Source organism: Agelaius tricolor, unplaced genomic scaffold (genome assembly GCF_023055355.1).
Source record: "Agelaius tricolor isolate 1412-34295 unplaced genomic scaffold, bAgeTri1.0.p SCAF_5, whole genome shotgun sequence".
Classification (NCBI taxonomy): domain Eukaryota; kingdom Metazoa; phylum Chordata; class Aves; order Passeriformes; family Icteridae; genus Agelaius; species Agelaius tricolor.
In genome coordinates this window covers 43,303,634-43,316,408 of record NW_027269265.1, presented here as the reverse complement: position 1 = coordinate 43,316,408, position 12,775 = coordinate 43,303,634, and positions in this window count along the sequence as shown.

Below are 12,775 nucleotides of genomic sequence, written 5' to 3'. Positions count from 1 at the left end.
TTAGGGTGGCAGCAACTATCAAAATAGGTGGGTTTTGGTAGGGTTCTTTAATTTGGTTTGGTTTGGTTCATTTTCTGGGGAAGGAGGAGGGCACTGGAGAAACAGTCTTAAAATTGGAGAAAATCAGAGATAGGTAATTCTTCAGAATTCCTTCTTTAATCTTCCATTTTCTGCTCAGCAGAATCATTCATAGGCAGATTATTCATTATTAAGCCCTTATTTCAGATCAAACCCTGTGTGTCAGTAGATTAGGACATTGAGGAAGATTAGCTGCTCACTGTAGGTGGTGGGAGTAAGTTCTTTATCTTATCATTAGCATGGACTTTCATGGGTTTTGATGATAATTATTAATTCTACCAGCAGACTTCCAAGCAGGGATTAAAATGCAGATAGGTGTCATTTAAGTTGCATAATCAAGCTGAAAGTGAGGGTTTTGTGGCAGGCAAATCCTCCTTTTTACAACAGTCAATTTAATTTTTCGACTTTTCAAAGTAATTTTGTTGTTTAAAATGGGTTTGTTTACTTTCCTGTGCTTGTAAGAGAGTTTTATTAAATATTTTTCCCCTCAAAGAAGCATATTCTTAATATTCAGGTGAAATTTTATTCTGATGTGTATAAATTACATGTAAGATTCTTAAGCAATGATTCTGCACATCCCTGTATTGTCCTAAGTGAAAGCTAAGCATACAGATGAAGAATTACTGAATTAATTAAAATTAAATAAATCCCTCCTTCTCTATGTCTTTCTTTTTCTCCCCTTCTTTAGTCACTTTTGGATTTTTCTGATGCTTTTAGGTTTTTTTTTCCCCTGTGAATGTGGATTAATGGCATAGCTCTAAATATATCAGAATCCAATAAATTGTCAAGGTGAACATTTTTAGAACATCAGAAATTTTAAGCTTTCTATATTTCTGCATATTATGAAGAAAGCAGCAAATAAAGAGTAGACAATATTTCATCAGCAAAAGCCTTTGAGTTATGGTTTTAGACCGAAACCTCATCAAGGCAGGCATCTGCTTCATTTGCTGAAGTGTTTGGGTGCATAAAGAATGATAATAATTTATGCAATTGAAACACTCATAGAAGTCTGACTTTGTGAAACAGAAAATGCAAGAAGTTAAGAAGAAAATACTACCCTGTGAAGAATAGGTAGCCACAGCCTATAGAAACAGCTGCCGTGAAGGTTTAAAATTTTATAATAATCACATTATCGATATGATGCACCATTTATGACACAGGTAGTGATTGCACACTTACCTGTTGATTTCTTTGCTATCACACTTAATTCTTCTTTTTTGCTTGTGTCTTCCATTTCAGATTACATTGCATGCTCTCTGGGGAGGGTTTGGCTTTTGTCACATTTTTGTGCAGCATCCAGCTTAACAGGTCAAGATCTTATAGGATAGTTTGGCAATTAACTATGAAGCCATGCATTTAAAATGCATGTGAGAGGAGGAATGTTTGGTCCTCTGGTTATGTAACAGCTGGTGACAGTGTTTTGTAGGCTGAGGAATTGCAGTGTTGTAATGTTGCTTCAAAAAAGGTAAAATTCAGTGGAGGCATTTTAATATGTTAATTTGAATAAATGCTTAAAAATATATGCAAATATTTCATCTCATGTCACACAGAAAGTTAATAGTACACAGAGGGCCTAGTCCTAGTCCTCCCAGACACTGATCTCTAACAGCAAAATAGGATCTGGATAATCTGGAGGTTCCTATGGATTTTTGCTCACTTGTCTAGCTTTTCAGTGCTTAATGAAGATAATAGCTCCTTTCTGACACTTTTTGTGTGTTTAAACATACAGCTATGCCCACTCTGTCCATCTCTGTGCTCCCTGGCTCCTGAAAGCCATTTCTTGCTGTTTTCCCGCTACATAAAGAACACAGCCTTGGGCGAGCAGCACGAGCAGGGCTCATAGAAGTGTCAGGGGAGGATCTGACATGTTATTCTCCCATCATCTGAGAACATGCTGCTGGGCATGTGCACACAGGCAGGATGAGGTTTGTACCAGAAGAAAAAAAAACCAGCCAACATTTGAAGATTAAGAGTAGTTGGAAAGTTCATTTTCATCAAGATATATCCCCAATGAGCATAAAAATGTTCATTTTGAGGCAGCAGATGCAGAAAAAAATCTAAATAAATTTCCCATGGCTGGTATGGTATAGGGGAATTGAGCCCACATGTATACTTCTCTCCACATAAGTTCAGCTATTAAAACTTATATTATGCTTTAATGCATTCCTATTTGAGGCATGTTGTAACTAAACAAAAAGTGCACCAAGGACTAAACTACATAGAAAAAAAAATATTCACATTACTCATTGTTGTCATTTAGCTTAGAATGAAGTGAAAACTGGTGCAGATTTTTCTCTGTCTGTTTTCATCAGCAAAGAAATTTGAGCTTTTTCTTCTGTGACAAGGCAGCAGAAAATCAATTCTGATCAGTAGATTTACCTGCTTGTTCAGTAGGGTGTTGTAAAGCCTCATGATTTAAGAGCCCTAGCTGCTGCTGTGCATATGTGAGAATTCCAGCTGTATCTCCAAGGTCTGTTAATGCTGAAGAATTTTCTGTGCTGTTCACTCATCCCAAGGTTTCGGTCATATCTCATCCCTCTGCTAATGATACAATTTTATGGTGCCAAATCCAAGAAGAATTATAACTTTCTTGTCCTCATTGGGACCAAATTCTGCTGCCATTTAAAACTCAGAGCAATTTTTGGAAGTTTTCCATAATTATCAATAGAAGCATAACTTCTTCAAAGGGAACTCAGAAACCAAATGAAGACTTTGGGAATTTAGATGTTCTATTCATGTGCTATTCAACCCCAGCTCTGCAGCGTGTTCTGAAAAAGCAAATATGCACGGGAGATCTTAGCCCACCCTCCTGTCTCTTGTGTTGTCTCAGAAGAAGAAGAATGTGCATGGCTGGAAGGACTGTCTTTGATCTCACAGTGCCGAGGAGGATTGCTCGATGCACTTGGGGAAGGTGGAATGTGATGCCACACGAGGGCAGTAATGGAAAGAAGAAGAATGAGGAAAGGCACAAAGATGTTATCCTTACTAGAGGTGAGGGGATTGTAGCAAGGAGGGAAAGCAAGGAAACACTGGGAGAAGAGGATGCTGAGAAAGCTGTGTGAAGAAGTTTGGACGTAATAGGAGAGGAAAAAGAGCAGAGAATGTATTCAGGAGCTATGTGATATTTGGCTGAGGAAGCTCTAGAGACTTTCAACAGAGACAAGACCAGAAGAAGAGAAGGATGTGGCTGCCATCATGACAATACACTTGCAGTAACCTTGACTTTGAAAAGCTAGTTTTTAACTGTTTCCTTGATGGAATTCTACAAAAGCCTTTCCATTCTGTGTGGGTTTTTAAAAATGCTTCCCCAGGGCTGGAATGTGTCCTCAAGATATTTTCAGAGCTTTCAACCTGTTTACCAAATAGTTTCCACTTGGAACTTAAAAGTAGAAGATAATTAACATTCAGGTTATAACATTTGTGTTCTCTCTGTGCCCTTTCCATATACAGTGAGTAAACTATTGCTTGTCTTAGATTACAAACTCAGATTGAACATACAAGTACAGAATGAGAAAAAACATACAGTTACTTAAATATTATATTTTATATATAATATTATATATATTATATATTCACACAATCTTATTTACACCCTAAAATACTCCTAGAAAGTCCTCAATCTAAGGAAATAGTTACAGTATGAACTCTTAAAGAGAAAATTAGTGATAAATTATGTACCTGGTCTCTTTCTTAATGGGAGTATGATCTTGCAGAGGGATGAGGTAAGTAGCTAGCATCAAATAGCTTTTACCAGTGGCCACAATTTAACTCCAGTCAGCAACCAAGTACCACACAACTGGTCCCTCTCTCCCCAGCAGGACTGGGGAGGAATCAAAACAGTAAAAACCAGAAAACTTGCAAATTGAGAAAAAGCCAGTTGAGTAGGTAAAGTGAAAGCGATGCACAGGAGCAAAGCAAACCAAGGAATTCTTTCACTACATCCTGTGGGCAGACAGGTGTTCAGCCATCCCCAGGAAAGCAGGGCTTGGGAAGTGATTTGGGAAGACAAAGGACATCACTCCAAATGTCCTCTCTTCTTCCTTCCTCCCCCCACTATATACACTGAGCATGATGTCATATGGTCTGGAATATCCCCTTGGTCACTTTGGGTCACCTGTTGTGGCTTTGTCTCCCCTGCACCCCCAGCTCCCTCACCACTGTGGCTGTACAAGGAGCAGAAAAGCCTTGACTCTGTGTGAGCCCTGCTCAGCAATTAAAAAAACATCTCTGCATTATCAACCCTGTATTCAGCACAGATCCAAAATATAACCCTATACTGGCCAATGTGAGGAAAAAAATAGCACTGTGTCAGCCAAACTCTAAACATTCCCCCTTCTATTTGGTACCATTTACATCATGGCCAGGCCTCATTGTATTCAAAACCACCTTATTAAACACATCCCTCCTTCCCATCCTGTGATATGATACATAGTCATTGTTGCCTTAAATTTAAGGATCACTTCTACAAAATGTCAATGAAATGTCCACAGATGTCCTCAAAATGTTCACTGGGTTAATTTAGTCCATGACTTCAGGGTCCATCTGTTATGGTGTTCACTCTGGACAGGAGAGGTGGTGTGTGTGAGGAGTTACTGGGCACCAAACCCACTCAGGCTGGGTCACTGCTGCCCTGCAGCTGCCTCCTGTAAGGCTCCTCCTCCCTTGCTTGGTGGTTCCTGCTATAGAGACTCCTCTAACACACAGCTCATGGACTACAGCAACTTAAAGGCATATCCATTAGAAACTCCTGGCTCCTTCTGGTTTAACATTGCAGTGAACTCCTCCCCTTGCCTCCAGCCTGGGGCTCCTGCTGGAATCCACCATTAGCATAGCCCAATCCATACTCTTCCATGGGCTGCAGGAGCACAGCTACTTCACCATGGGCTGCACCACAGGAACTACTCCAGTGTGGGCCCTCATGGGGTCACAAGTCTGCCATGAAGCACTTCTCTGTTTGGTTTATGGGTTCTGAGCCCTATCTCTGAGCAGATTTTGATTATAAAGAAGACTGACCAAAAAGGGGAAAAAAAAAAAAAAAAAGGAAGAAAAAGAAGACAACTGTTTTCCTTAAAAACAATGCAAAAAAAAAAAAAAGTGTTTGGAGACAAGGCACCTATGTTGACAGCAGATGAATGAGTACATAGGCAGTATGAAATAGATCTCAATTTTCCTTCACCTGGGGGTTATAATCCTGTAATCTTGACAGCCAAGGCCAAGAGATCTGTCTGTGAGAATCAGCGTTCTAGCAGAGGGGAACATCAGTGTTACTTGTTGCTGGAAAAATGGATGAGAATGTCAAGAAGATGAAAGAAATCTCAACCTGAAGAGACAGGGCATAAAACAAACAGAAGCCTTAAATGAAAACAAAAGGAAAGGAATTAATGTAAAGCCAAATAACAAATGCTCGAGTTGAGTCCAGATGTGTGTGTGTGTCACAGTCAGTCACCACAGATTCTGAGGTTTTAGTTCTATGTCGTCATTTATCATATGGAAAATATTTCATTGGGAAAGGGATCTTGTAGAAATCCACAGGGTCCTGGCAGTGCATTGGAAAGAGCTGCTCACTGGCTTCAGAATGAGGGAAATTAAGTTCAATAAACTACATAGCATGGTACTTTCAAGTCACAGAATAAGAAAGTGTGTATTTGAGGCAAGACTGTAGATTAACTTTTACTTGTGGATTAATTTTTACTTAGGTTCAATAACTGAATGAATGCCTTTGAGGCACAAAAAGCCTTTAAGAACTTCTAAACATAAAAAGAGGTAGAGAGGGAGAGGTGGAAATTGTTGAAATCTGTCAGAGTGATCTGGAGAAGTTTTTGCATGTCCTTGTTTTAATCCCCTCCCCAGGCATTTGCTGAAGTTTTTTTGAGTGTTCCATGCTACTAGATTGTATCCAACTGTGGATATGAGCATTTTCTGTTCAGATGACACTGAACCTTCTATTCTCTGTGTGAAAAGGTAAATATGTCACATGCACTTTTGAGGCATTTTTATCTTGTTCAGAAAATCAATATGTGAGGTATTCCTTAATCACAAAAGCTACTGTAGAGTAAGGTATTTGTTATTAAACAAAATGATTTGATTTTTAAAAGATTTTTAATAGTGTTGATTTTCAAAATTTGTCAACAGTTTTTAAAGAGCGTGTTGTGTAAACATTTAAAGTCGTGGAGGAAATTAGGATATGGAAAACTGAAGGAAAAAGTTCCCAAACCCAAAACAGCACTTCAGTGAAAGTTGCATTATTTTCCATATGCCAACAGAAGTGCAGGGGGAAAAAAAATAAATTATGTTGCACCTTTGCCCTTATCACTCTCCTCAAAGACTTTGAAGCTGTCCATGAAAGAATATGATTCAAAATAGTAGCAATTACTTTAATTACATTACTAAAAGATCAAGGTCACAACAACAGCAATTACCTGCAATTTTCCATTCCTCCAATTATATTATTATGAAAATGAACACTTGCTAACTACAATAAAGCTTTCAGGGGCACTAAAGTGAATTTTTTTCATTTCAGCATGCTTGCTAATTGTGTCAGGACTTCAGTGTAATGTGATTACTATTGCTTTGGTCTCATCAGAATGAGAGCAGATAGAAAATGCCTGCTTCTTCTAGGCTTCATCTACACATAACTTTTAACCCACTACAACTACTGAGACCAGGAACACTGTATTTCACTGAAATATTTATATCACTATAAATCCTAGTAAAACAGTATATATAAAAAACATTTGGGAATGACCTACATTACATAGGTATGTTTATACCAGTTCAAGAGGGTCCAAAATAAGCAGTTGTACAGTTTTGTGACCTAGTATAACTAGATGCAGAAAAATATCATGTTTCTGATCCAGATATGTTGGTGATAGAAATTACCACATCTTGCTGCTAGTCACCTGGATCTGCCAGCAAAGCACTTTTAATGAGCATTCCCTAAATTGCTTCAGGTAGAATCAGCCAGTGTCAGGGAGAAAATTTGAAGTCACCTATCAGGTTTTGCCTGCAATGAGTCAGGACGGCTGCTTGCCTGGTTTGAGTGATAACTTCAGCATAGGGACACTCACACCAGCTGTTAAAAGCAGTTGTTTCTTTCATTGGCAAGAATGAATTTGTAGTGTGTGTCCACAGCCTTTTAGCTGTGTTGCATTCTAGTGGAGATAAGGCTTTACCCATACTGAATTTATGCTAACAAATGCACAATTTCAGATGAATCTCCTACTACAGACAGCCACAGTCCAGAACACTTTCCAGCCTCATGTTGTAATAAAATTCAGGTTTTGCTTCTGCTGCTATAATAGTGTAGAAAGAGGCTATTCCACAGTTTTACTTTTCTAACAGTTAGCTTCTCACTGCTAGCCTATATTTAGTCATAGACTGTTAAAAGCTCCATGCTCCATGGTCTGTTTACATCCTTCAGCTTAAACAGCTCTCTGCCCCCAGTGGCATCTATGTCCAAGAGAGATCTGTATAAAGCAATCATAAACCCTCTCAGTCATTCTTTTTAACTGAAGCCCACTTGTAAGTCCGACTGTCTCCAGCCATCTCCTGCTCCTAATACTCCTCCCAGAATTGCTTTGGGCTGAACTTGTCACTCTTGAACATCAGTATCCAAAAATGCCTGTAATAAACAAGATTTTTCTGTGTGCCTTTACAGCATAAAACTTTGGTGTTAAATTCTTCATCTGGAAGCATTTGTCCTGAAACATCCTTGATTGCTTTTGCCTTTATTACAGCTGAATCATTGTATTGTCTCATTGTCACCCAATTATCTATGGATAACTTGTTTCTAGCATATAGCAGGTTTTTTTTTTACTCCTTAATGCATGACTTTGTACTCTGTCCTTTTATCTTCTACTTTGGTCCCAGAAGACTTTCAGTTCTTCTTTTGTGATATTCCAAGTTTTCTCTGTATTGACATTTTCTCCCAAGCTAGGAGTGAATTTCATTAACACATTTCTCATGTCAAAATAATTAATGATTTTTTTGTAAATGCTGCTAGGACTTGTACCTGTCCCTTCTCTTCAGCATGATCTCTTATTTCTTCATTAGCCAGTTCTATAATTATTGGGGAACCAAATTCTTTAGCTTATATAGTTTGACTATACCAGTGTGGTCCAATAAGTACAAGTCTCTCATATGGTGCATTTTAAAAGCAAATGCATTTATATTTACACAAAGAGATTGTATTAGGTAAGACAGCAATAAAACAATGAGAGAAACTAGTGGACTTTATAGGTAGTGGAGAAGGAGTGCTTGGAGCTGGCATTGGGTGAAGAGTGTCAAGACAGTGAAGGCCTGCTGGTCCCCTGGGAGTCTCTAAGGCTAAAATTACTAAACAAGATTGCAAATCAGTCAATGATGCCAATGGGAATGGAGCAAAGATGGGTGGGTTGGTTGGTTGGAGGGAGGGCAACAGGAGAAAGGGAACATAAGGAAAATCCAACAATGTGATCACGTCTCAGCTGGAGAGTATCTGCTGAGCAGCCCTGTGGCCAAGCAGCAGGACCTGGCAGGGCTGTGAACTGATGGTGGGATGGTGCAGAATGCTGGGCGTGGCTTTGCAGTCAGACATTTCCTTGTAATAGGCATCCCCTTTTAAAAGGGCCAGTGATGACATCACTTTGGTTTTTGTTTCATTGTTTCCTGAAAAAATATCAACCTTTATAGGCTTGGTTCCCACACCCTGACTGGGTAGATAGGAATGGGTTCCTATACTGTTGGATAGGAGGTTAGCTACTGTAACATAGCTCCATATATTGCAGCACTTCTTTTTAGGATGCCTTTGTGTGAGAGAATATGTATTTGTATTCCTTTGGGGCTTTTATGGAGCCCAATCTAAAACTATCTAATGTCTTTTCATTCCCATTTTGTCTGTTAATGAGTCACTTCAGTCTTCAATGTACTGCCAACTTGAAAAATATTTATCTGGAATTTGTATCTTTTATAACATACATTTATTGAAGACTTTTGGGTACATAATTCCCTTTTTAATTTATTTAATTTTTTAAATTATCATGAACTAAATTTTAGTGATTAGTGGTAGTTCCACTGTCCAGAAAATGCAAGCAATAATTTATAGGAAGTTACCATTGCAAACAATATATCAACATCAGGAGCTGGTGTAATAGGATAATTCAGTTGTGATGTTTTATAGTTTAAACAAAACCCATGATAGTGGCTAACACTAACAATAAAAGTGATGGATACTGTAAGGTAAGAGTAAGAAAGAACTGAATTACATTAGACAGCATAGTTCATTGAGTTGTGTGTCCTCTGATTATATTGCTGTTATACACATAAACTGGATTTGAGCCCAGATAATTTGTGTGTTATCTTTGATACTTAATGACATCTAAATGTCAAGCTGCAGCTCTTCTATACTTTATTAGCCAACTGTGTACACTATATTTTCTCCTAATGAGTTTTTTTATCAGGTCTTTTATTTCATTAGATATTTTCATTTGAAAAGAGAAGGGAAAAACTCAGGAAAAGTTGTTTGTGATGTTGCTTTTAACTAATGTGGCAGCATGCCATTAGAGAACTCTTCCTAAGTTGCTAAGATAGTGTGTTTATATCCATTAGAAACAGTTTGGAAAATTAGTAGTTTACACAGATGAACAAGTCTTTACACATCTGTAATTTGTGGAGGGATACACAATCCATAAGAGATGTGGAATGATTTTCATGATGGCCTAAAAACATCTATTGCCTGTAGTTACAGCCTTATCTCTACTGGAGAAAAGTAAAAACTTATCCTTGCATCAAATTTTTACATACTTTTTTGCATCAAAATATTAAATCTCTGTAAAATCATGTCAGGAAGGAACCGTAGTTTATTTACAATGATGTAGCTGCTAAAATCCTGATAAAGGTACCTCTGTTTTATCTCCAATAAGTTTTTAAATCAAGATAATTATCTTGATGCTGGAAGCACAACTTTCTTTTATGAAAGATTAACCTGAGGTAGTGTTAAGAGGTTTTTAAAGTGTGGGTGAAAGGTGAAATCTGGCTACCATTCAAAATTATATTCCAGCAAAACTTTCCAAGGGGAAGTTATGACTCATGGAAGGACAGGATGATTTCAGCCTTTGTATCTTGACTAACTTCAGGTTATTGCCTATTTACAGGTTGCTCTGTGGAAAGGGTTCCAAAGGCACTTGACACACAGGTCTTTATTTGTATTAGGGCTCAGCAATTATTAGTGACAGCTTGTTGATCTCTGGCACTTCTGAAATCTCTTGCTCACTCTCTGTCTGCAGCTGTTAGCTCTTCAAGTCTCTTTGAGGAAGATACACACACTTACTTTTAGTTTAACCCTGCAGGACTTGAGGGACAGATAGAAACTTGATTACAGTTTGCTTTCCAAACAGTGTAGATGATAGAAACCTACATTGCAGTGATTGATTGCCTACAAAGTTCTAGACATTCTGAATCTCCTGGGAGTTAGCTTAGGTGAAATAAAGATGTTTCTGTAGGAATCATCTTACTGAGGAAAGTTCAGTTTTTATCATGATGGAAAGTGTCTTATGTATATGCCAGTTTTGATCTCTCATAAAATTAATTAAAAACAAACAAACAAAACAACTGAGAAAGATCACATTTAAAGAATTACACTGGAAGAGTATATGAGAACGATGTGGATTGGTGACTAGGAAGAAATCTCTGAATTATAAGAAAATTCCAAACAGAGTAACATTTTGGTAGTGAATTCTATTATAAATGATAATTCAATAAAAAATCACACTACAATCCTAAAAAAACCCTGTAATTTTCCTTCCAGTCTTGCACACAAAACTGAAAAGAAATAGACTTGTAGCAAACACATGGAAAAATGCCATAACCCTGCAAGTTAATTCTGTGCCAAGCTACTGCTGCACAGGCCCTGTACAACCATTTCTGACTTCATGTTTGTCTTTGTGAGACTCCTGCAGTGTATGAGCTGCATCTGAAATCTGCAATACACTCTGCACTTATGGATTTGGTAAAGGGAACACACACTCATTCCTGTCACCAATATGGCCTGAAACACATCAGGAAAGACATCATGCTTTCAATAAGATCTACTGTGAAATAAAATATGATCTTCATTTTTACTGATAGCATGAAAGGTCAGTAGAAATGGTGTGCTACACTGAAAGGTGCTACTGGCTTGTGCCCAAGCTGCTGATTTGTAAGCATTCAGAATTTGGTAGAAAAATTCTGGTCAGATTTTTCTTGTTCTGACATCTAAAGATTCAAGGCTTCTTTGTATTTTAATGAAACTGTGTAGAAGGTGCACAGTCGCCTTCCTTTTAAAGACCAGGCTGTTTCAAAGGGAGTTGAGCTTGGAGAAGAAAGGTGAGACCTGATATGTTATACTAGTCTGCAATCAGAGGGAGATGGAGAAAGATGTCCAAGACAGGACAAAGATCCTTGACCAGGGTGGTGCCACATCACAGTTCCACTCCTTTCTGGTTTCTTCTCTGGGTGAGGCAGTGGATTTGCACACTGACAAGTCCTAATGATCTAACACCAAGCTGCATGTCACTAATAGCAAATCTAAAGAGGTTTGCTCTCCCCCAACAGTTTCATTCAGACAAAAATCTAGTTATTTTCAAATTTAACAGACGTTGTTCACTAAGTCTGCAAACAAAATGCAAGAGTAAAAACAACCCCATTAAGCAAAAGAACGGGACAATGGTAGAAAGGATATTAAAAACTCTTCAAGGTTTTTGGAATATCATTTGTAATTTACACATTGTAGAAGTGAATCTGTGTAAGTAATCTGGCTGAAGTTGCTACAGACACAGCTCGCTGTATGTTCTAGAGGTAGAAGAATTGCATGCAGTCATTCCTTATGTCCCCTGTCTTTTGATGCCAGCTAGGTGAAAAATTGCACACTGGAATCCTGTCTTATGCCTTTAAAGGTCATCTGTCCCCAGAGATACTGATGATAAAGTCACATGAGTAAAACTGAGCAAATGGGGAGGAGGTAGAGACACATCAGCATGCGCCAAGAGTGAATATGGAAAAATAACCCTTTTAGGTTGGAAGGTTTTTCTGCAATGTTGAGTTATCATTGTATTCACTTTGCAACACTAATCAACACTAGCTAGACAGGAAATCAAACTGCTCAGTGCTCATGGGGTAAACATGTGGATTTGTATCAAACTGCTGCACTTACTTCCTAGCTAAGCCAGATTGTCCCCCTAGAGCTATTTTCAAAATGCATCAGCAAGAAGGAGGTTACGTAAAAAGGCCTTAAACCATATGTTACCAGGTTGTACCACTTGCATCAAGTACTTTAAGACTTACTGTAGATGTCTGTGCACTGCACACAACACTTGCATGAAATTAATTTTTGCCAAATAGGGCTGAATAACCTCTCATTAACTCCTAACGACAGAAGCTGATATGTAATGTATGCTGGCTTTGTATTTTGCTGATTGAATTAGAAGGGAAAAGAATGCCTGTATAGAAAGCAAACATTTCCCTGCTGTGGAAGAACAAGAGTTTAGTGGATTCATCTCAAGTATATTCAGCGGACTGTGTATGGAAATGTGAAAAAACTAATTTCCAAGATTAAATATTTACCTAAATTATGAAGTCAGTGTTTAGCAGGGCAAGCTAGGACAAGATGGTGAGATAGGTAGGGTCAGACTATCTGCTATTTATTTCCTCCTGCTGGCTAATGCTAAACATTAGCTAAGGAGTG